Below are 25,897 nucleotides of genomic sequence, written 5' to 3'. Positions count from 1 at the left end.
TTCCTGACCTCTAGGGAACTATTTGGGGGTAACCAAATAGCTTTGGCTGGTGAGATTTGAGTCTAAGTTACAACTGTCACTGTTGGACCCAAACATTTAATTGTCTATTCACAGCCACCCATTGCTCCCTTCCCTTGGGCCATGGTAATAGGCAAAATTTTAAACGGTAGCTGTTCTGTCAGCCTTGGTTTTAGTGTAATCACTGACCCAACTTGTAAAGGTCATGTGAGAAATAATGTTTTGATTTTATCAGGCAGTAACATTCTGAGTCTGTTAGTTATTGTAATGCAACCTGACATGCTTCCTGTCTTTTCCTTCTCTGGTTGCTCTATGCTAGTTTCTTTTGCTGACTTCTCTCCCTCAAACTAAACCTAACACAATAGTATCTGGGTCCCCTTTCCTATCTATATTCTCTCCTCGAGGTACCACATCCATTCCAACGCCTTACAACATCGTCTACAGGCTAATAAACCCAAAGTTATGTTCCCAATCCAGACCAGTCATCTGATCTCCATATTCAGATTTTTTATTCACTATTAAATATCTGGGCTTGGCTATTGTTTAGGTTTCCCAACTGTTAACACTGCTACACTAGAACTTTTCAACACATCTCTAAGTATGTGCTTGTCTTTGTATCAGTTAATCCCAACCCTCCCTCTGGTTGTCTTAAGCAGAAAGATAGTAATCTTTCTTGAATCCTCCCTTATCCCAAAACTTCATATTTATTCTATCAGCTGGGCTTGGGAATTTTTCTCCAATATATATCTTAAATGTGTACACTATTATCCATCTACACTGCTATTCACCTTGGGCTGAGCCCTTGTCATCTTTCACCAAGATGCCACAAGGAGGCTCCCGACCATTCCTTTGTTGCCACTTTTATGCCCTGCAGCCCATTCTCCACACAGCAGCTGGAGAATTCTAGTCATCATACTCTCTTGATTTTAATGTTTACACAAAGTCATCCAATGCTTTTCCTTTGCTCTTAAAATAAAACCAACATTCTATACCTTGTAATCCTATCCACTTTTAAAAAAACTTACTAAAGACCCAACCTCCCTGCCTTACTATACTTACTGGCCGTTTTGTTTTTTTTTTTCCCATTCATTGAATAGTCCTACCCTTCCTGACTCATATTGTTGTACCTAAATCAACTTATAATGAGGCTGACGTCTTCCTGTCATCCCATTTCAGCATCTATATCCTCAGGGAGGAATTTTCTGTCCATTTAATCTAAAATAGAACTTTTCTAGATAGCCCTTTTATTATCTGCATCCTAGAACCCTATTTATCTTATTCTCTGCATGAATTACTAGCTTGTAAATGTTGCATTTTCTTGCTTATTGTCTTACTCATTGTCTCTTCCAATGCCATGTAAGCTCCACTGGGATATGGGTTAACCATGTCTGTTTTCTTCTCATTTATACATTCCTGAAGCCCAGCCCCATGTCAAGCAGATGGTGATTGCTCAAGGAAACTCTGTGTTGGGGAGCGTATTTATTTTGCAATTCTTTTGTTTTAATAAGTTATATGTATTTGCAATTGTAAACTAATACTTGGTATTTCTATCAGTTAATACCACATCAGTGTGGTAAAAGGTCACATTTTATCTAAGAAAAATGAATTATGCCATTCAGACTTGAAGATTACAGAGTCAATTTCCATTACTTGGCCCAAATAAATTTCCTCATCTTTCTTCTATAAATTTTTGAAGATGTATTAGTTAAGTATTTTATTTCCTTGTTTAATATGAAGGAAAAGTCTCATATACTGAGGTCTAAGTAAATATGCACATTCTTCAATATGGACATTTCTTACAATTCTAAATGGGATTCTAAACTGAATAAGGTTTGTTTTGTGTTCTTACACTGTACATAAATACACAAATAACAAATAAATAAATAAACAAATAAAAGAAACACATAAGTTTAAAAAGTGAGAATAGGTGTCTGGCATGGAAAATAAAGAATTGTGTAAAGGTTAAGTGAGAATAGAGGGCACTTATCAGCCTGACCTCTTTCTACAGGAGATGGCACATAAAAAGAAAACCTAGTTTGCTTGCTATATTGTAATTCTGTTTATTCATTTGCTTCCTGCTTCTAGGAGCAAGCACAGACACATCCATAAATTATATGATTTAACACAAAGTCACTTTTATTCCTAAAATGCAAACATATGGAAAGTGCAATAAACATTTCCTAAATTATGTGTGAATACATTAAAAATAGCTTGTAAGTACCTTGGTTTTTGTAGGAACAGCATACATATTTTCCATTCCACAAACTCTAAAATTCTATGTCTTCCCTCCATTATTAATCCATATGATTTACACAATTAAGATCTTGGGAAGTTGGAACAAATACTTTATAAAAATAAAAATTAACCATAGTTGACCAAGATGGTAACATAGGTGGCTTCTAAGCTCCCCTTCTCCCACAGACGGATCAAATATACAGCTATATATGGAGTAATTCCCTCTGAAAGAGACTCAGAAAGTAGCTGAATAACTCCTACATAGCAAGACAAAGAGAAAACACCTACATCAAATTGAATAGGAAAGGCTGAAACACACTCTCACTATAAACCTCACTCTCAGCACAATGCCACAAAATTGGGATGAAACCCCCAACTCCCAGCTTCTCCCTGAGGAGTAAAGAGTTTGGACTACACATCTCATTCTCCAATTTTTAGGAACCCCACTTTAGGGATAGGCCCCCAAATGCCTAGCTCTGAAAGCCAAGCTAGTTTGTGTCCACAAGATGCACAAATCTAGCAAACAAAGAAACAGTACTTAATGGGTATACCAGATCTTACAGAGGCTCCCCTAGGGCTCAATGAAGAGGGAGCAGGCAAAATCAGCTATCTCCTAGTCTTTCCCTAGACGAGATTTATCCGTATATTTTAGAAGATGTTGCCTGAGGATCAGACTTTTAACTTTAGTACATATCTTGGGGCTGCCTGTTATCCTTCCCAGAGATCAGGGAAGCTGGTGGACATCTCCTGCACCTTCTCTTTTCAGCCATCTCCAATAATAAAACCAAGTCACTGTTACCTCCCTGGAAGAAGTTTGCATACACATCTGATGCTCCAGCTTTTGTAGCTGTCTCACAAGAGACAGGCCCCTGGATTGTATGTCTCTGAGAACCAATAGAAATTGCATTCATGAGTCCCACAGGACTGTAGCAAACAAAGAAGCAATTCTTAATAGGTGCAAGAGCACCATTTCCCCACCTAACCCCAGGTTTTACACTCAGGCTCAGAGGAGAGAAAGCAGACAAAAATGGCCATCTCCCGGTTTCTCCCTGGAAGGGGCTTAACTAAATACATTTCCAAATGCTGTCTGAAGATCTTGCTCATAATCAGCCTGCATCTAGGTGCTGTCTCTGAGTCTCTTTGAGGGGGTCTTGCCACACCCTCAACTATTGGGAGCCCTGAAGAACAAAGAAGGCATCTTAGACAATCAAACATTTGAAAGGCAACCAGGATCTTGGGTTGGACTAATTGGTGAGGTTCACCTACAAGAGACTACTTTGCCAAGACTGGGAGAAGCTATTTTATCTAATTTACAGAAACAACACAGAGAGTAAATGAAGAAACAGAGAAACACATTTCAAACAAAACAATGTAAACCTATAGAAACAGATGTTAATAAAACAGAGATAAGTGATTTAACTGGTAGAGAGTTCGAAGCAAATTTAACTGGTAGACAGTATAGAGTTGCTCACCAAAATCAGGAGAGCAATGTATGAACGTACAGAGAATTTCAACAAAGACATGTAATATTAAAAAGCACAAATCATAGAGTTGAAGAATACAATAGCTGAGCTGAAATATTTAATGAAGTGTTTCAGTAGCAGACTAGATCAACTGGAAGAAAAAATCAACTAAATTGAAAGACAGGTCAATGGAAATCATCCAATCAGAAGAGCAAAAAGGAAAAAAAAATAATAAGAGAGTAGGATAGTTTATGGGACTTATGGGGAACCATTAAGAGGACACATTCACATTATAAGTGTCCAAGAAGGAGAAAAGAGAGATAAAGGGGCTAAAAGCTGATTCAAAGAAATAGTGGCTGAAAAATATCTCAACCGGGAAAAGAAACAGACATCCAGATTCAGAAAGCCTAGAGAATTTCAAATTATATGAACCCAAATATAACCACACTGAGACATGTTATAATTAAAATTTCAAAAGTTAAAAACAAGGAGGGAATCTTAAAAGCAGCAAGAAAAAAAAATAACTTGTTACATACAAGGGAATCTCCATGAAACTATGAACAAATTTCTCATCAGGAACTTTGCACGCCAAAGTGGAGTAGGATGATATATTTAAAATGCTAAAAGAAAAATATTGCCAATGAAGAATACATACAAAGTTGTCCTTCATAATTGAAGGAAAGGTAGAGTTTTCCAGACAAACAAAAGCAGAAGGAGTTCATCACTATTAGACTTGCCTTACAAGAAAAGTTAAAGAAAGTTCTTTGGCATGCCTGGGTGGTTCAGTGGGTTGAGTGTCTGACTTTTGATTTATGCTCAGGTTATGACCTCAGGGTCGTGGGATTGAGCCCAGCATTGTACTCTGTGCTCAGCATGGAGTCTGCTTGGGATTCTCTCTCTCTCTCCCTCTGCCCCACTCCCCCACTTGCATACTCTAAATAAATAAATAAATAAATAAATAAATAAATAAATAAAATCTCTAAAAAAAAAGGAAGTTCTTCAAGTTGATATGAAAGGACAGTAATTAGTAACAGGAAAACATATGAAAGTATAAAGATAAAAATATAGTCAGTTTTAGTTGTGATGGGGGGTGTAAATCACTTATAACACTAGAACAAAAGTTAAAAGATGAAGGTATTAAAAATGACTATAACTACAATAATTTTTAATGGATACACAATGTTAAAAATGTAAATTGTGACATTAAAAATAAAATATGAGAAAGGGGAGTGTAAAATGTAAAGCTTTTCTATGGGTTTGAAGTTAAGCTGTTATCAGCCAAAAGTAGACTGTTTAAAGATGTTTTATGTAAGCCTCATGGTAACCACAAAGCAAAAGCCTGGAGAAGATACAAAAATATAAAGGAAAGAAAGCATAGCACTACAGAAAATTATCAAATTACAATGGAAAAGAACAGGAAAGGAAGAAAGGAACAAAGAAATTACAAACAACCAGAATACAATTAACAAAATAGCAATAGTCAGTCCATACCTATCAATAATTATTTTTAATGTGAATGGACTAAATAATCTAATCAAAAGACATAAAGTGGCTTAAAAGGTAGAAAAACAAAACCAGATTATATGCTGTTTACAAGCCACTCACTTCAGCTTTAGGGACACACATGGACTCAAAGGAAATGTATGGGAAATGTATTACATGTAAATAAAAGCTTAAAGAAAGCAGAGTAAGTGTGCTTATATCAGACAAAAATAGGATTTAAACCTATGACTATAACAAAAGACAAAGAAAATTATTATATGAAGTGATTCTTCAAGAAGATATAGCATTAGTATTTATGCAGCCAATATAAGAGGACAAAAATATATAAAGCAAATATTAATTAATCTGAATCAAGAAATAAAATAATAGCAAGGGACTTCAGTACTTCACTTTCATCAATGGATGGATCGTTTAGTCAAAAAAAAAAGAGAGAAAGAAAGAAAGAAAGAAAGAAAGAAAGAAAGAAAGAAAGAAAGAAAGAAAGAAAAATCTAAGAGGAAATATTAGACTAATACTACAAGTTAGACCAGATGGACCTAGGACAATATTCCATACAGCAGCAGCAGAATACACATTCTTCTCTAGCATCCATGTAACATTCTGGTGGGGGATCTTGCCCTGATGTTGATGGTTGCTGACTGATCAGGGTGGTGGTTACCGAAGGTTGAGGAGGCCATGGTAATTCTTAAAATAAGACAATGAAGATTGACACATCTACTCTTTGTTTCACAAAATGATTATTTCCTCATCCATAAGAAGCAACTCCTCATCCTTTAAAGTTTTATCATGAGATTGCAGCAATTCAGTCACATTTTTAGGCTCTACTTTCTATTTTCACTAAATCTGCAGTTATTTCCTTCACTAAAGTTTTTAACCCCTTCAAAGTCATCAGTGAGGGTGGAAATCAACTTTTTTTTAAGATTTTATTTATTTATTTGACAGAGAGAATGAAAGAGAGAGCACAAGCAGGGGGAGCTGCAGGCACAGTGAGAGGGAGAAGCAGATTTCCCCCTGAGCAGGGAGCCAGATGCAGGGCTTGATCCCAGGACCCTAGATCATGACCTGAGCTGAAGGTAGATGTCCAACCAACTGAGCCACCCATGTGCCCCTCAACTTCTAAATTTATCTTCATATTGATATCTTTATCTCTTCTCATGAATCATAAATGTTCCTAAGGGCATCCAGAATAGTGAAACCTTTCAAGAAGGTTATCTATTGGCTTTGCCCAGAAACATCAGAGGAATCACTATCTATGCCAGCTCCAGTCTTACAAAACATATTTCCTAAATAATAAGACTTGAAAGTCAAAATGACTCCTTGATCCATGGGCTGCAGAATGGATGTTGTGTTTGCAGGCATGAAAACAACATTAATCTCATTGTACATCTTCATCAGAGCTCTTGGGTGACCAGATGTACTGTCAATGAGCATTAATCTTTTGAAAACAATCTTTTTTTTCCTGAGCAGTAAGTCTCAGAATATTTAGTAAAATATTTAAAATATTTAGTGGGCTTAAAATATTTAGTAAACCATGCTATAAACAGATGTGCCATCACCCAGCCTTCATTGTTTCACTTATAGATACAAGAAGAGCAGATTTAACATAATTCTTAAGGGTTCTAAGATTTTCAGAATGGTAAATGAGTGTTGGCTTCAACTTTAAGTCACCAGCTGTATTAGCCCCTAACAAGAGTCAGACTGTCCTTTGAAGCTTTGAAACCAGGGATTGACTTCTTTCTAGTGATGAAAGTCCTAGATGGCATCTATTTCCAATAGAAGGCTGTTTCATCTACATTGAAAATCTGTTTAGTGGAGCCACCTTCATAAATTATCTCAGCTAGCTCTTCTGGGTGACTTGTTGCAATGTCTACATTAGCACTTGCTGCTTCACCTTGCACTTTATGTTATGAAGATGCCTTCTTTCCTTAAACCTCAAGAACCAACCCCTGTTAACCTTGCAGCTTCCCTGCCTCTCAACCTTCATAGAATTGAAGAGTCAGGGCCTTGCTCTGGATTATTAGGCTTTGGCTTAAGGGAACGTTGGGACTGTTTTGATTTTCTTTTTCTTTTTTTTTTAAGATTTTATTTATTTGACAGAGATAGAGACAGCCAGCGAGAGAGGGAACACAAGCAGGGGGAGTGGGAGAGGAAGAAGCAGGCTCATAGTGGAGGAGCCTGATGTGGAGCTCGATCCCAGAACGCTGGGATCACGCCCTGAGCCGAAGGCAGACGCTTAACCGCTGTGCCACCCAGGCGCCCCTGTTTTGATTTTCTATCTAGGCTCCTAAAACTTTCTCCATATCATGAGATTGTTTTGCTTTCTCATCATTCATGTGTAGCACTTTTAATTTCCTTCAAGAACTTCTTTGTATTCACAGCTTGGCTAACTGCTTGGTAGAAGAGGCCAAGTTTTTGACCTTCTTAGCTTTTGACATGCCTTCCTCACTAAGCTCAATCATTTCTAGCTTTTGATTTAAAGTGAGATATGTGTGACTCTTCTTTCACTTGAACACCTAGAGGACATTGTAGAGTTATTTATTGGCCTAATTTCAATGTCATTGTGTCTTAGGAAATAGGGAGGCCCAAGGAAACGGAGAGAGATGGCCCACTGCTGGAGCATTTGGGACACACAACATTTATTTACAGTTAAATTTTCTGTCTTATATGGGCATGGTTTGTGGTCCCCCATAAAAGACCATTAATCACAGGTCATCATAACAAATACAATCATAGTGAAAAGTCTGAAATAGTAAAAGAATTAGCAAAAGGTGACACAGAGACACCTACAGGAACAAACGCTGTTGGAAAAACAGCACCAATAGGTTTGCTCAACACAGGTTTGCCATAAACTGTCACTTCATTAAAATAATAATAATAATAATCTGTGAAGGTCAATAAAATAAAGTATAATAAAATAAAATGAGGTATGGCTTGCATACACGCAATGGGATATTACCTCCCCCTAAGAAAGAAGAAAATCCTGGTATTTACAACAGCAAAGATATACCTGGAGAGCATATGCTAGGTGAAATAAGCCAGAGAGAGGAAGACAAATACTGCATGGTATTACCTATATGTGGATACAAAAAGGAGAAAGAAAAAAAAAAAAAGCTCAAACTGAGAGAAACAGAGTAGAACTGTAGTAGCCAGGGGCTTGGGGCAGGGTTGGTAAACGAGTCAAACTTTCAGTTATAAGAAAACCAAGGTCTGAGGGCCTAATATATAATGTGTTGACTGTAGTTGAGAATAATGTATTATATTATTGAAGTTTGCTAAAAGAGTAGAATTTAAGTGTTCTCAAAAAAAAAAAAAATCACATGTGGTGACATGCTGATTTTAAGCACATTAGTCTGTGGAGGAAGAGGATTCCCTCATAAAGGGGAGTGAACAGGGAAGATCCCACCACCAAATCCCTGCCCTGTGGTGGGGTGTGTGAAGTGCAGCATAGGGAAGACCATGCACCACTTCCCCAGCACCACTCATGGGAGCCCAAGTAAAGTGATGAATGGATAAGTTAATTGAAAGGAAGGAATCCTTTTACAATGTATATGCATATCAAATCATCATGTTATACATTTTAAATATCTTACAATTTTATTTATTTATCTATTATACCTCAGTAAAGCTGAAAATAAAAAAATGATTTGCTAATTCATATATATTTGATGAGAAAACTTTATTCTACTGTTTTACTAGTTTGTTAACATGTTTGGTACATTATAATTTCTCGTGGAATTTTGAAAAACAAGTATATAAATAGGCTTCATCCTAAGAAAACATAATTAATAGGTTTGGATGTATGCTTTTGAAGTTGCATTTTCTAAAAGTACCACAGAGGATTTTAATGTACAGTCAGGGTTAAAAATCATCATTGTAATAAATTAATATAATCAGTGTCTTGGGTATCATCCATATAAGAGAGGCATTTAGCGTTTTTATCTCATATAATAAATATGAAAATGTTTGAGTGATACATAAACAGAATTTGACCAAGGTCAACTCTCCTAGAAAGTGACATAGAATTCTACTTCGTCAATGAACTGAATGTTTGTGCTTAGGACACATCACCCTTTCCTTTTCTTTTACTTTTCCCATCCAAAATGAAAATGTCTATCCTTTGCCTGCCCCACTGTTGTATTTAGGAAGCACATAAATTGTTTTGTTGCCTAGGTTCACAGCTGGAGAGGAATGGCACCTCACGTCTCCCTCACATTTGATTTAGACTTTAGAGTAGATGCTGTTGGGAGGGAATGTATTTTGTATGTGAGAAGGACCTGAATTGTGGGGGCCAAGGGAGGGATGCTCAGTATCACTGTAGAACTCATACTTTGAAATCCTTACCCCAATGGAATGGTATTGGAGGTGGGACATTGGGGAGGTAACCAGGTTATGAGGGTGGAGCCCTCATAATGGGATTAGTGTCCTTATAAAAAGAGACACAAGAAAGTTTATTCCTCTCTGCTCTCAGCCATGTGAGGACACATGAAGAGAATGGCCATGTGCAAACCAGGAANNNACCAAACACAGGACCTGCTGGCTCCTTGATCTTGATTTTCCAGCCTGCAGAACTGTGAGAAATAAGTGTTTGTTGTAAAAGCCACTCAGTGTATGTTTTCTGTTACAGCAGCTCGAGCTAAAACCACTTCTCTGCCTATTTACCTAGGAAACTACCTATGTTCTTTCCCATTCTTTACATTTAAATATTTTCTCAACCTTCTTTATCTTTTCCTTAAATTAAATTACAGTTTTATTTTCTCTTTACTCCTGCTCATTTTGGGTTATTCTGTTCTTTTTTCATTACTGATAAATACTATGGCGCTCTATTAACAAAAACAGTTGTTTGAATTCTGACTACCCCTAGTATGTGTGTAAAAACTCATCTTTCTCATTAAAAAAGAAAGGGAGGGTTGATTGAATTAAGGCAGAAATATTTGGTCACTAAAAAGAATGTAAAACTGGCTTAATCAGTTGAGCAGCCGACTCTTGCTTTTGGCTCAGGTCTTGGCCTCAGGGTCATGGGATCGAGCTCTGCATTGGGCTCCAGGCTGAGCAAAGAACTTACTTAAGATTGTTTCTCTTCCTCTCCCTCTGCCCCTCCCCCCTCTCTTTCTTTCTTAAAAAAGAATGTGAAAAGTAAATAAATTGGATTAAAAAACAAAATAAACATAGGTCATTGCTCAAGCAGAGCCCTTGAGCCTGTCGTGACATTTTGTTCTAGTATTTTTACCTTGAGCTATTTTATTCCCATAATTTTAATTTTCCAGGCTTACAGACTTTTGAAAAGTTATCAAATCCCTCCTGAAAAGAAAATTTTTCCCAAAGAATTTATTCAATATTCGAGTACATAATTCACACCCATAATGAAGAATGATTATTCACCACAAATTGTAAAATAAAGCATCACTCTTTGATGAAATTAGTATGGTAGTTCAGTCAGGTGAAGCTTACTAAAATGGTGAATGTCTTCAGATCTCTTTTAAAACTTCTTATGGGTGTTGAAAACCCCAGAGGGTAGCCTAACATTTTGAGAACACCATCAGTTTTCTTTCTTGCACTTTTATATTTTTGCTTTTCATTTTCTTTCATCTTTTAAATTCTCCTTTTTTCTTTTCTTTTCTTTTCTTCTCTCTTTCTTTCTTTCTTTCTTCTTTCTTCTTTCTCTCTTTCCTTTTCTTTTCGTCTCCACCTCTGTATCTGCCTCCACCTTCTTCCTCCTCTTTCATTTTAGGTACATAAATGTGATATGGTTTCCCATCTATAAAAATACTCATCTATTTTTCATATGTGAAAACAACCTGCCCAGATATACCAGTCTCAGACCCCCTTATTTTTATATTTAAACTCTATATGTGAATGCTAGTCTTCATTTTAGAACCACTACCTGACTAATTTATAAATAAAAAGTCTTTCCTTATGTGTATATGTATACAATTTATTTTTTTCAACTAAAAATGTTGTCAAGAAGTTCTGTGGTTTTTCCCAAAATTATTATAACCATTCAAAATGCATATGTTGGGATTTTTCTTTTTCAGAACAACTCTACTTGTTTCCATGATTATTCTAGAGTCCATGATTTTATATAACCCACTCCATTTCTCAAGATAGTTATTTGTACATGTGGTTCTGAATCAGATCCAGAGATAGGTTTTTCTTGCTCAATTTTATTTATTTCTGTGAAAGCCTTGATTACTGTGGTAAGAAATTCATGAGCAATCAGTGCTTTTTATTGGTCTAATCATAAAACTTTTAAAGCACTCTTATTTATTCCTTATAACAGCCCTGTAGTGTAAGCAAACTAGATATTAATTTTGAAAGAAGAATTTCAAAGGTTTTATCTACCATGAACATACTGTGTGTCAGGCAATGGGGAAATAACACTGAACCAAAAACACAAAAATATCTGTTCTCATTGACTTGTCTAATGGAGTAAAGGTAATAACAAAATAAATATACAAACACAGAGTCTAAATACTAAACAACAAGAAGGAAAACATGAAATATTATGGGGAGCATTTTAGTTAGGAGTCAGAGAAGGCTTACAGAGAAAGTATTTTACAGACTGACAAGAGAAGGAGGTAGCCCTGAAGATTTTCAGATCATTCAAGCCAGGTGGGTCAGTAAATGCAAAAGTCCTAGAGTGGGCATATGCATTATGTGTTTAAGGGACAGAGAGAAAGCCAGTGTGGCAGGATTATGAAGTAGTATTAGGAGACAAAGTCAGAAAATTGAGATGGGGATAGATCATGTTGTACCTGGAAGGTCATAGCATGAATTCTGATGTTTTTTCTGAGTGAGATGGTCTACCTCTTCTAAGTGGACTGGAGTCACAGGGAATTACATTTTTAAAGGATGGCTATGGTCTTTTATGTTGAAAGTAAATCTTAAATGTGTAAGGGCGGAAAAAAGAGAAGGCAATTAGAGACCTATTTCAGGAATTTATGATGATGGTGTCTTTGTCCAGATTACTGGTTCTAAGTGAGGTGAAATGTGGTTGATGCTGGTTATATCTCAAAATAGGTGATTAGAATTTGCTGATGAACCCAATGTGGGTTATGACACAGAGAGAATTCAACAATAATCAATGGGAAAACATTCTTGTCTCTGATTGGCATTGGAAGACCACAAGAGAGGTCAATCTGGTGACTATGGTAGGGAATGGATAGCAGTAGCCAGCTTTTGATGTGTTGATTTGGCAATGCTTATTAGACACCCAAGTAAACATCATAAAGGCCATTGAAACTACAAGTGTGTAGTTAAGCACTGAGGTCCAACGTAAGAATATAAATTGCAGAATGATCGATCAGCTTTATGTGGTATTTAAATCTCAGGGTGAATGAGATTACCTAGTGATGAGCATAAATAGAAAAGAGAAGAGGTCCAAAGACAGAGTCCTAGGGCTTTGCAGCATTTAGAAGCCCTGGATAGGAAGAGGAATCAGCAAAGGATCAATCAGAAATGTAGAAGATAGGGAATATAGTCAATAATGCTGTAACAACATTGAATGGTGACAGATGACAACTAAACTTATTATGGTGACCATTTTGTAATGTATATAGATATTGAATCACTATGTTGTATACTTGAAACTAATATGATATTGTATGTTAATTATTCTTTAATAGCAAGGGGGAGGAAAAGAAATGTAGGGGAAAAAACGAAAAATGAAGGATTTCATATCACAGAAGGAAATGGAGAGTATTTTCAGAGAAAGACATGACAGCACTGTCAAATGCTGCTGTTAATTCACATGTGATGGAAAATGGACATGACACTACATCTGGTGATAAGAGGTAACAGGGAAGAAGGTAGATAGAATACAGGGGCAGAAATTTTGTTTGGTCAATAGATACTGTTGTGACAGCTCGTGCCCTTGTACTCTGGTTGCTTTAAGCTTGTGAAGGAAGAAGAATGAGGTTGGTAGAAGAGGAGTAAATATAGAATAGTCTAGAGAAGTGACCAGAAGAAGGAGCAGGAGGCTGAATGAAGCTGGGTGGGCAGTATTCAGAACCCAGTTGAGGATAGATATCTTGAATTTCAAGAGGGACCAGGCAGGATGGTTGGTGCTTTCCCTGCAACAGCTGTTAGCAGCTTGGGTTCCATTCAGAGCCCTAAGTGGAGATGAGGATTTGACCAGGAACTAGAGGACAAGAGAGTGGTTGCTGGATACAAGACAGCATATATGATGATAAATGCAACAGTGGGTAGGGGGATATGTGACCTTTCTCTTGATCTTTTTCTTCACACTATATGAACTCAATAAGGTATAGATTGGCTTGTGTGATTTTCTGTTTCTGCATTTTACTTTGTAATAAAAAGGTATGTAACAATGATTTCAAATATATATATATGTATACATATATATATCACAAAAAGACATAATAAAAAGAAATATATATATATATTAAAATTTTGCATTAAACCTAATTCTTTTATTTATTTATTTATTTATTTATTTATTTATTTATTTTCCCCATCTCGAATGTTGGTAAAAATCAAACTAATATTCCAGGCTTCATGGAACATTTGGTTTTTAAAGGAATGATATTAAGGCCTACTTGGCATCCTGGCTGTAATTAGATTTCAAAAGTGGTAGATACTGCTATTCGACTTTCATAGGATCAATATGGCCTAAGAAAGGATGATAATCAAAACAGATTTTGGTGCCTAAACAAGTAGCAATTGGGAAATTATACTACTCTCCATCAGAGTTTCACCATGCACACTGATATCATAAGAAACTCTAAAAGGTACATCTTAGCATATAAAGCTCTAATCAAAGTTTATCTTTGCCTAATATAGGTTTCCAGATCTATTTTACTTTTAAAAATATTTTTTTTATTTTAGAAAATGTTAATTTTATTTTTCATTTATTTATTTATTTATTTTTGTAATTTTTTAAAAAATATTTTTTGAACACTTCATATAAAAATGTTCTCAACAACAGGCTTTAGAAGCTCCCTTTCCCTGTTCTCCTTATACACTCATTTCTACTTGCTTAAGGGCCACACTTTGTGAGTCTGTAGAGCTCCCTGAACAGAATGACCTGCCTCTCTTCTCCCTGCTCCAGGATGTCCAGCCACACCCTCATCAAGTGCTCCATGAAGTCCCCAGATGGGTATGGCCTCTGGCAGCACAGAATATACCAGATTCTAACTGTTCATATATAAATACATGATCCAACCAAACAGGGGGGGAATGTGATAAAAGTCATCACCTGAATTTCATCTTCTAGAAAACTAATGCTCTGAAAAAACTGACATTTTCAAAATCCATAGGAGAAATGTAAATTTGATTTCCAAATCCTGTGCATACACCAGTGTTTGTGGAAAGAACACTATATTTAGTATATTTTCCAGGGGCAGAGGGTCATTTCTTATCCAAGCCGATGGCCATTCCCTGACTTAGATATTGTCCCAAGTACATGTCTTGGAATCAGTGCACCTGTGAGACATTATTAGAAAATCTTTGGTGGACACACTAATGATTCTCCAAAGTTGTGCTTGGTTTGGCTTTCCATCTATGTTGGCCTTTTCTGTATTTTAGGCGCATTTTATGTCAACATGTAACTAGACATAATTGCATCATAAGGATATGGAGTATTTAATTAAGTCTTATAACAAACCTGTAATAGAACTATCTTTAACCGAATGGACATGTGATTATTATCCTGTATTTTTAGAACAGACCAATTCAATATTATGTACCATTTATACTGAGAAGCTCTGACTTACACGTGTTTTAAATTATTCCTCCCTCATTTGAAGTTCCGTTTCATTTAGCCCTCTGTGGAGATGAATAACAGCTGACTGCTTGCCTTGGAAACTAAGCCTGCATAACACCTGAAGAGTGTTACTTAATCTTAAATTTATGAGATAGGGGCCTAATTAAAATATTTATTTACTCCCCTAAAATCATATTTTTCTCATCATGTAATAATTTCTTTGAAATCCTCTAGAATATCCCCAATGTGTTCCATATCTCCTTTAGCTATGAAAGTGGGAAGTGGTTAGAGAATCTCATTATACTAAAAATCCAAGCACCTATGTAGCCTAACCAACCATCTGAAGTTTCGGTGCTCACCATGACATGCTCACCTGGTGGTCATCAGACTCATCTGAATGCCTGTGACAGCACAGAACTCAATATTCCACCTGCAGACAGCTCTAACTGATAAAAATCTCTATTGAGCCAAAATCCATTTACTTCCCTTCCTTGGTGTGCTCTGCAGGAGACTTCAAAGCCACAGAGAAAAAGTCAAACGTTGTTTCTCCCCACTGCCCCCCGAAGGACTGCCCATATCAACTTTTGACTCCTTTTCTGTCCTCACCAGTTCTTTCAACATTTTTTCTATGGCTCAAGCCTTTACCATTTTCACGACCAATTCTGATTATATGCCCAAGCCTCTCTACCCCTTCTAAGTAACAAAGCGCAGTTGTAATGAAGTAAGGGTGGGATTGTTTGACAGCCAGGACAGAATGTAATTATCATCCACCTCATCTCACTTCATTAGCAATGCAGCCAAATACGATACTTACTTTTCTATGACCACATCTTGCTGTTGACTAACACCGTGCTTACTATTAACACAGATAAGATGAAGTTCAGTATGGAGTAGTAATATTTATTCAGTTTTAATGTGATATTTTATCTAGTATATCAAACTCAGACCATGTGATATTTGCCTTGAGTGAGAAAAACGTATTTGAAACTTTTTAAGCCTTTACCTCCATGGATTTGAGATCCAGCAGTCCTTGCTCTTTAATAAATTCTATCATTTATCTTCTTCTTGAGTCTTCTACTCATTAGATTGTGATCTTTTTTTCCAGTACAAGTGTCTGTAAAAAACGATGATGCGTTTGTTCGGTAACATGCCCCAAGGCTGTTTCTCTCCTAATCAGTATATATTTAGCTACCAGCAATAAGACCTCAGTCAGAGTCTACCTAAGTGTTTAGCTGTGAGTGGTGGCTTAGCAGGAATCCAGATTAAGTTACTAAATCTTGACAGAAATGCTAAAGGCATTTTGCTTACCAAGTTGTTTCATCTGAGTGCAAACATTAAATGGAAGTTGGAAATGAGAAAAAAACTATGCACTGAAATATAATTTGAAATCTAGCAGATATATCAAACAGAAAAATGAATTAGAGATAAATAATGGAATAAATTCAAATTAAGAATAGCCATAAAAGATGTGAAGATTAACATTCCTGATAATAAATGGCAAATTAGCCATTAGAAAGTAGGTCTGTATTACGTAAATTGGAGATAGAGAAGATAAAATTGTTGGATATGTATGAGCAGGTTTAAAGTGGGAGGTTTTTAAGCTTGTTTGGCCACACGTGTAGGCCATTGATTAATCTGTGAACTGAACCATATCAACTGGTCAGACCTGAGACAGAGTTTGTGGTAATCATACTTATGTACTTGCTGACTTCCCCTTTCTAGTGTGAGTTTATGTGCAAGCTGGGAAATGGCCAGTTCACATATATTGCCCCATTGCAGTTTTTAAAAGCACCGCATTTTACTTTCAAATATGTGGTCCAGTTTGGATGAGATATTAGAGGATCATTCTGCTTGCATCCCATGTATGGCCACAAAGGGTATGAGGAGACAGGCTGGGAAGGAGGAAATGATTCTCTCCTTGTCTTGTTCATCTTGCCTTTTGCTTCAGCACTTGAGCTGTTGGGAGGTGCCTCCAGGGGTTGCCACCTTTCTGGTTTTCTCCCACCCTGCCTCCTTGCTTTCTACTGAGCAAGAGCCAGGGTGACAGGATGAGGGATGCCCTGCTTTTGACATGGAATCTTTCAAACAGGTTCTGAAGCAATGGGTGATGCTTTTGAAAGCAGACAAGGTCATTGTAGATGTATTTATAGCTGTTTGTGCCATGAAAGTTTCCCATGAATTTTGAATCAAATACATACCTTCTATGTTTCCACATACATACCTGTATAAAGTAGCAGGGACAGAATAAAAGTATGTAGAATAATCAAAGGATGTTTTATTCCAGTGCCCTCCCCACCCCAAAATGCAATTAGATGCATGAAACTATAGTAAGGTAAACATTTGTTTATCTACATTAAAGGATAAAGGAGGGGCACCTGGGTGGCTTGGTCAGTTGGGCATCTGCCTTTGCCTTGGGTCATGATTCCGGGGTCCTGGGGTTGAGTCCCACATTGGGCTCCTTGCTTGGGGGCAGGCAGCCTGCTTCTCCCTCTCCCTCAGCCTGCCATTCCCCCTGCTTGTGCTCTCTCCCTCTGATAAATAAATAAATAAAAACTAAAAAATAAAATAAAAATAAAAGATGAGGGAAACAAGGAAAACACAAAGAAATCAAAACATTGAATAAAGTCAAATCTACTTACCTTAGGCAATTTATATCCTAGCCATGAGGGGTGATAGAGCAAAGTAGTTAAAATCATGGATATAAATACTGTCAATTATTAGCCATGTGATCTAGGTCAAGCCCTGTCAAGGTTTCCTTGGTTTCCTTAACTGTAAAATGGGGATAGTAATAGTATCTACAGCATGGAGTCAGGTAAAGATTAAATCAGTAAATGTAAATATGTAGAAGGGTACCTGGCACTGAGTAAACATTACATAAGCATTCGTTCTAAGATCATTACTTAAACCACGGTCGCAGTTAAAGGTCACAGTAATGCAGTCATCAGTTTCTGTCATTCGCAACCCTCTAGAACACTATGGAAAATTAGGAAGTATTCAAGTTTTCTGAGAAAGGAAAATAAATAACAAAGTGACATATAGTTCATTAAGATCAATTTATCTTGTCTTTACTCAGAACTTATTAATGGATATTGTGAAAGTGATTTTTTTAAAGTTTCAGCATTGTAAAATTTTAACACTCTAAGCTTAGTTATCTAATTTCCAAATCCTTGGAAAAATTTAAGAAGACATTCAGAAATAGGGAAACTAAATTCCATGGCAGCAGTATAATGGCTGACCTTTATGTGAAACAGAAAAAAATTATACCATGTGTACTCAAGGCAAAAAATCACAGCATGAGTTTGAAAAGTTTGGTATGCCCTAGTTTTCTGGACACATGAGGATATACCAAAGTAATAAATTCTCACGGTGCAAAAGAGAGCCCCATGAAGAGGAAAATTTCCTTCTTTGATTATCAAGGCAGGAAATTGACAATGTACTTTCCAAAAGATATCAATGAGATACCTATTTCAGCTTTGTTTAAAAAAAAATCTAGTAATCTGGAAAGTGGGATCTGTTTTGGTGATTCTTAGGAATATTAGAAAAGAAGAGGGTGTTTATGAATGGAGCATATAGAGAAATTTGACAAACATGCTAAACTTTTGTATTTAATTTTTATTTCATTCTTTATTTTTCAGGACTTGAGTGACATGTTCCGGTCTGTTTCACTAAGATGGCTTTTGAAAACTAAAAAGATCAGAAAAAGGTGATATTTCAGGAGTTCTTGATGAAAACTAATGAAGAGATTGTAAACAAGGGAATCTGACAGTTGGAATGAAAAGTGGGGAGGAATGCAAAGACATTGTTGATAAACATGTAAGTAACCAGATAATTGATTTTTTAGGCATAGTCTAGGCCTGTGGCCTGGGCCTAACGGAAGCTATTGTCAGCCCTTATCATTTCTCAGTTTAATAGTAAGATTTGTTTCAGGAGAATTCTGGGAAGCAGGTATCCCTACACACGGCAGAAAATCAGATGTGCATTCAATGTGTCTGTTATTCAATCTCATGTGTCTCTCTACTTGAGTGGCCAGAGCTCTTCTTCCACCTTACAGCATCTTCCCAAATCTCTCTATTAGTATGACCACTGTAGTTCTCACACTTATATCCTATGTTTGATTTTCAACAAAAAAAATAACATTTAGTCAAATATCTTTTTCTTTTCCCTCAACATGACTCAGGAATATTCTTTTCATCTTTCTACTTACAATTAACTGGTGATAACTGCTTGGAAGTGGAAAATCAGGAAAGTGAGTTACGCAAAAAAAGAAAATGAGGGAAGAGCCAACCGTTGCAAAATTCAGGGCTGCATGTACAGGAAGGATGAAGGTACTGCTCTAAGAACACTAAATCTGGGAACAGACCTAAGCTGAGAGTTTGGGTACAGACAAGACTTTTATTTTAGATGTTGAATTAGCAGCCTAATGTGGCACTATGGACTGAGGTCTGTAGGTCATCTGATTTTCATCTTTGGAGCTCTGGAGAAATGCCAAGGGTAAAGACATAGATGGAAGATGAACTGAGTGGTTAACAGTTGGGTCCTACCAGAAAAAGCCATTGTTCTAGGAGAACAGTGGGAAAAGCTAAGCACTGAGTAACTTAAGTGGTGATTGGAGAAGAAAAACCAGAAAAGAAGATTAAGAGGATCAAGTAAAGAGTCAAAAAGAGAGAGAGAGAGCGAGAGACTCCAGATTTTTCAGAAGTCAAACACTAGGAGGCTTATAATACTGAAAGAGTACACAAAAGTGTGAAATAACTCATGTGATTGCAATAAATTGTACTAAGTAAGGTAAGATATTATTGGTTTGACAGACTGTAATGAAATTTGAGAAGTCAAGTCCATTGGAACTAGATTGTAAATCATTAAGGAAGAAGTGGGAACACTTATTGCTTAAAAAATTATTTTGTGATCAAGTAATTAAAAAGAAACAAACAAACAAAAACACCCCCGTGTGTAGCATGTTCCCTAATTACCATGTGGTTAACAATTTAACAGGTACAGTGGTAATTTTCCCTGTTGTTAATTGCATGCAGGAAAAGTAAAGACAATAATATTAACACCGTATTTAGCTTCCCAGACCATCAGTGACATCTCAAGGCTTGAGTTCTATGCCTAAGACTTTCAATACAATTATATATATTTATTTATATTTGGTTGAATGAAATGAAGTTAGACCTGACGGATTATCATAAGCAGAAATAAGAAGAGTACACACTTTCACTTATCTGCCCTATTTGTGCAATTAAAAAGGTACCTAAATGTAATCTCATTTCAAGAACTTTTGGATGGAATGCAGAGAAATTGAGTCTTTGAATATCTGAAAGCATATTAATCTTGTTGTCAGATTTGATCAATATTTTGGCTGAGTATAGAAATCTAACCTCAAAACTGTTTCCCCAAGAATATGAAGGCCATTTCTCTAGCATTTTCTAATATATATTGTTGCCAGTACAGGTTTTTTGTTCTGTTCCTATTTCTTACTCTTTTTGGAGGAAAAAGAAAATGTTGCTCTCTTCACATTTTTTTTTCTTATTCTCTTCTCTCTCTGGAAGCTTTAAAGACTTTCATTTTTGAAGTTGGAGCCTTGTGTTTTTCTCACAGTTGCATATGTGTGAATTATCCTGTGTGTCATTTTATGAATTAAGTCATTATAAAGACCTGCCTTTCGTTAGTCCTGGTAAGATTGCTTATTTCATCCATTATTTTCCTTTCTCATATCTCTATTCTGTATTCCTGGAATTAGATAGATATCACTTGAATTTGTTTTTCATGCTCCTTAAATTTTCTCTTCTTCATTATATGTTTTTAAATTTCTGTTTATGTTGAATTTCTGTCATTTATATTTTAGGACTCAGTGAATCTATTGGTTTTTTATAGTTTTCATCTTATATTTATTTAACAACATTTTTTTCTTATTTTATAGTTATTTTTTTTTACTTAGAAGCCTATTTTTCTGTATTTTTTTTCAGTTTTTCAACAACTTATTTTTTTCCATGACTTATTTGTTTCCTTTATTAAATGCATTTATTCTTTATTTCAATTGCATCTTGAGTTCCTTCCTTTTGCACTGTTTTCCTCAAATATCTGTTAATCCTTGAATTTCCAGGCACTGTTTATGAGTAAATACAGGGGCAGTAACTATGGCCTCTGCCCTATTCCAGCCTGCTACATGGTTCCATGAGTTAAGTTGTTGGTTTGCTTGCTTGTTTGCATTAACACAGTCATAGCAACTCATTCATATATTATCCATGATCTGAGGCAGCTTTCCTGATAAAACAGCAAATTTAAATAGTTGCCACAGAGACCATATGTCCCTGAGAGCTTAAAATATTTGCTTTGAAACCCTTTACAAAAAAAAGTATAGACCTCAGAAATTAAAAGATGTCAGTTTTAAGTGTCCTCTGCAGTTGGCACTGGCCTGTTTTCAGGGTTTTTTTCTCCTTTTAGTGGAAATTTTGTCAGGAGGCTCTGTGAAAAGATGTGGGGACTGTGGGCTGTTGTGGGCTGTTTGCTTTTGCTTTGGAACAGGCAAGTCAGAATAGAGACCTCAGTTCTTGTTGCTAAAATAGAACATTCTTTTAAAAGATAAGGACTTGGGGGGCGCCTGGGTGGCACAGCGGTTAAGCGCCTGCCTTCAGCTCAGGGCGTGATCCCGGCGTTATGGGATCGAGCCCCATATCAGGCTCTTCCGCTATGAGCCTGCTTCTTCCTCTCCCACTCCCCCTGCTTGTGTTCCCTCTCTCGCTGGCTGTCTCTCTCTCTGTCGAATAAATAAATAAAATCTTTAAAAAAAATAAAAATAAAAAAAATAAAATAAAAGATAAGGACTTGAGTATCCTTTGCTCTTGGAAAAACCTAATTAGCATTTCTACTTATTTGCATTTTCCCCTTCGTTTATTATTTCTGTCTGAAAGTACCTCAGATTATTCTCTGCTCCTCTTTGGGACCAGGAAACACGTCTTTCAAATGCAGTTCATGGGTTTAGCTGGATGGAAAACAGTGTCACCTGCCATTTCAGTTCATGGTCATTAAAAATGAACTTATTTGTTCATGATCTTGAAAGCTAGCCTACAGTCCATTACCACTTTGTGTTGCATTCAGGATTTGAAATGTCTGTAGCACTCGGTTGGAAAGAACCATTCTTATTCTGGAATGGTCAGCTGTGGTCACATTGACAGTCCAGTGCCATCCAGTTTCTGGGTCCCCAGATCCTGCCAGAATCCACAGCCCACACCTTGACCCCTTGCCTGTTCATTAGCATTGTTGCAGGAACACTCTTTTTCTTGTAGTCTTCCTGCTAAGCCAAAGAGACCTTGTTGCTTCAGCTTGACCACAATCTGAGAGTCAAATTCTGCTATGTGAAAACAAAATAAAACATGAATGGAAAAAGACTTTGTCCAAGAATCATTGTTTAAAAATATGTCCATTACTATTGACATCTTTTTTCCCATAATATTCAAGTCAAGTGTTCAACTAAATAGTGTAGCCACTGCTCTCTCAATAGAGCCTGTCCTTGTTTTACCTCATGCGAGGCTGGGGAGTGTCTGATGTCTGGACTCTGGAATTGGATGGTCTGGACTTATGTCTAGCTCTGCCACCTCCTTGTTATGTGACCTTCGACAAGTTATTTACTGTATATTAGCTTTCTAACACATATGATGAAGATAATAACAATACCTCACAGGATTGTTTTGAGGATGAAATGAGTTAATACACAGAAAGATGTTCTATCAGTAACTGGCACCCAGCATTTATGCTATGTATCCGTTTGCTAATATTGCAATGTTAATAATGACAGTTATGGTAATGATATAATGTTGAACATAGTCACAGCCTTACCTACTGTGAAAACAAGTTTTTAAATACATTCAGTACATTTAAATAAAAACAAATGAGCTGGAACTCAAAGTGCACCTTTTTTAGTTGTTTTGTGTTATACCTAAGTGAAATTGCTAGGAATCTGGTATCTCAACATGGTAAAATGGAAAGCATTCTTACATGTATAGATGCAAGTTCTGCAGAACTACAGACGACAGCAGAAGTTACATTATCATGGATCCAGAGGGACAATCAGCTGCAAAGTGCCTGATCAACATATACAGCTAAAACTACTAATGGATTTAGTGACAAATGGAATTTATTCAAAATACAATAACATTTCAAAAAAGATATGTCTTAAGTCACTCCTTCCCTGTAAATCCTGAGTGGTAAAACTACCAGCACGATATTATTTCCCAAGTGCATATTTTAGCAATAGAAAAGCAGTAACCACATGCAAGAACTGATTCCTGTCATTTTATATTACCCAAAATATTTAGGAATGCATGTTGGTGTTGAAAAGAAAGAGCCAAGGCAACAAGGATAGACCAAGAAACATTATCTTGTGATCGGCATGCAGCCTATTATCCTTTCAGAACCTGTCTTTGCATCCGTTAGGGCTTCTATCTCTCTGAGTGGGGGTCTCAAGCCATCCACAACTGCTGGAGTGTTACAGGCATGACCTGTAAAGCCAACATTTCCACAATTCTCTTGGGGCTTTCACAATTTCATGACTACTGGTATCCTACCTGCCAAATCTGAAACCATCGCAGTCAGGTCCTAAGAAGAAGGAAGGAACCATGGTTCTAAATTAATGTAACACATGATGTCTTTTGACGCCTCTTTCGGGTATACCTCATGCCTTGCTCCAACCCAAACACTTGCACATGCTTGAGACAATATTTAAGCTCACACAAACATGGAAGTTGAGACTGTGATGTATGAATTCAATAATTTATTAAGACATAGTAAATAGTTTAATACACATATTGGTTAAATTATATTTAAACCCCTGTGTAGTTAAACTGCTTTAAGATTCAAATTGTTTGCCACATATATAGTACCACCATTCCTTAACTCTGTAAATGTACATTTGTGAAACTGTGTGTTCTTCACAAAACACTTAATATTGGACAGTCACATTAGTTTTGGATGCTTGTCTTCAAGTAAAGGGGTGAAATTATGTAGTTTTTACATTTCTAGAGGTCTTCATTCTAATTATCCAAAATGTTGATGAAAGCCATATCAGTCTGGATCAAATTGAGGGATCACCACATCTGTAAATATAACACAGATATTTTCCGAAGTAATAAAGATCTCTAAACTTCTAACTAGGAAAAAAATTAATATAAAAAGAAAGAAGTTAATATGAAGTGAAAGGAATGCAGGTGGGAAAAAATAAGGTGTCTTCAGTCATGAGAAAAAGTTTATGTGCCTATAGGTAAAGAAAGAGAAAATGGGCAGAAAGTCTCTCCCCCTCTGGGACTAAGGCCCCAGGAATTATTGAACTCAGTATCATGAGAAGACAAAAATAGTAATTTCATTGCATTTTTAAGTTAATATCTTTAGCACAGCACAATTATTACTGTAATTATCCCTGCTATATTGGCAGTTTTATATAATTTTAAATTTATTCATTCTCTAAATGAAGTTGATATATTTTATTTTCCTGCCAGATAGAATATAACCCTCAAATAATATCTGAGCTATACTTTAAGGAAAAAAATTCTCATTAAATATTTCATTTGTGAGACCCTCTTTAATTATATAATGATATACGATGCATTTTATATTTTCATCAACCCTACACATTGTAGTGTATTAAAGAAATCTCAATAAAGCTATTCCATTTGTCCAGATCACAATGAAAATAAGAAAGCATAAAAGAGGATGGTATCTGCCTTGTTCACTGCTGAGTGCCTAGGAGAGTACCTCATACATAGCAAATAGCAATAAATAGATATAAGTTTAATTGATTAATTCAACTATCTGTAATATATTATTTATTAAGTGGATAAAGATGGAAGGACAAACTCCATAAGTGTTACTTTATAAGGTAATTATTAGCAAGTCAAAGGTCAGCAATCAAAAATGAGGCAAACAAGATCTATCCCTCCTCCCCTGCCCTCTTCCAAAAAAAGCAAAACTTTCTTAATGGCCACTTTAGATTGTATTCTCTACATCTGTGTGAAAGAAAGTCGAGTTTTTAAGTCACTGATATTTCATCTCAACTAAGAGGTATGTTTTAAAAAGTATCTGGGAATTTAGGGGCACCTGGGTGGTTCAGTTGGTTATGCGACTGACTCTTAATTTTGGCTTAGGTCATGATCTCAGAGTCCTGAGATCAAGCCCTGTGTTTGGCTCCCTGCCTAGCAGAAAGTCTGCTTGGGGTTCTCTCTCTCTTTCCCCCCCCTTTGCTCCTTCCCCTGCTCTCTCTCTAAAATAAATGAATAAATCTTTAAAATAAAATAAAATGTACCTGAGAATTTGTTTTAGTCAGTTATAATAAGATGACAAACACAGAGGAGTTGATGCCATTGACAGAAGAATTTATGACTTTTAGTTCCCAAGGACAGGGGACCCACCATGCCACAGGGGAAGCACCAGACATGGTCAGGAGGCAACAGGAGTCAGGAGAAGCAAGAGCAAAGCCTCAACTATGCTTTTCCTGGGAAAGAATGGGCAAAGCAGAGTAACCACTGAGCAAGCCTGAGTTGGGATAGTTTGAATAATCTCAGTGAGCCCTCAGCTAGAGGGTCCATGTCTAGTTTTTTGGAGCCTTGTTCTGGGGTGATTTGGGGCAGGGAGAATATTGGCTTGATGTGAGAGGCAGATAAAGGAGACTGTTTACTTAATGCGGTCTGCATGGATTGGTTTGCACATAAAAGGTGTGCTCACAGGCAAATTGTTTACTATATTTAGGAATTAACTAGCTTTGGGAGAAGCATCCCTCCCCCCAGGATACCCAAGCCCCAAGAAGTCAAAGCATCATAAAACAAAAACATGATTAATGTGAAGCATCAAAAGAGAGTCCAGATGTACTTCAAGAATTTTACACCCATTTTCTAGTGCTTATTTGCATACTAGTTTTAGGATATATACAACAGTTAGCACAGTTCCTCACAAATAAAATATATAAAAG

The sequence above is a fragment of the Ursus maritimus genome, unplaced genomic scaffold (genome assembly GCF_017311325.1).
Source record: "Ursus maritimus isolate PB19 unplaced genomic scaffold, ASM1731132v1 scaffold_3, whole genome shotgun sequence".
Taxonomy (NCBI): Eukaryota; Metazoa; Chordata; class Mammalia; order Carnivora; family Ursidae; genus Ursus; species Ursus maritimus.
Note: the sequence above shows the minus strand (reverse complement) of the source record.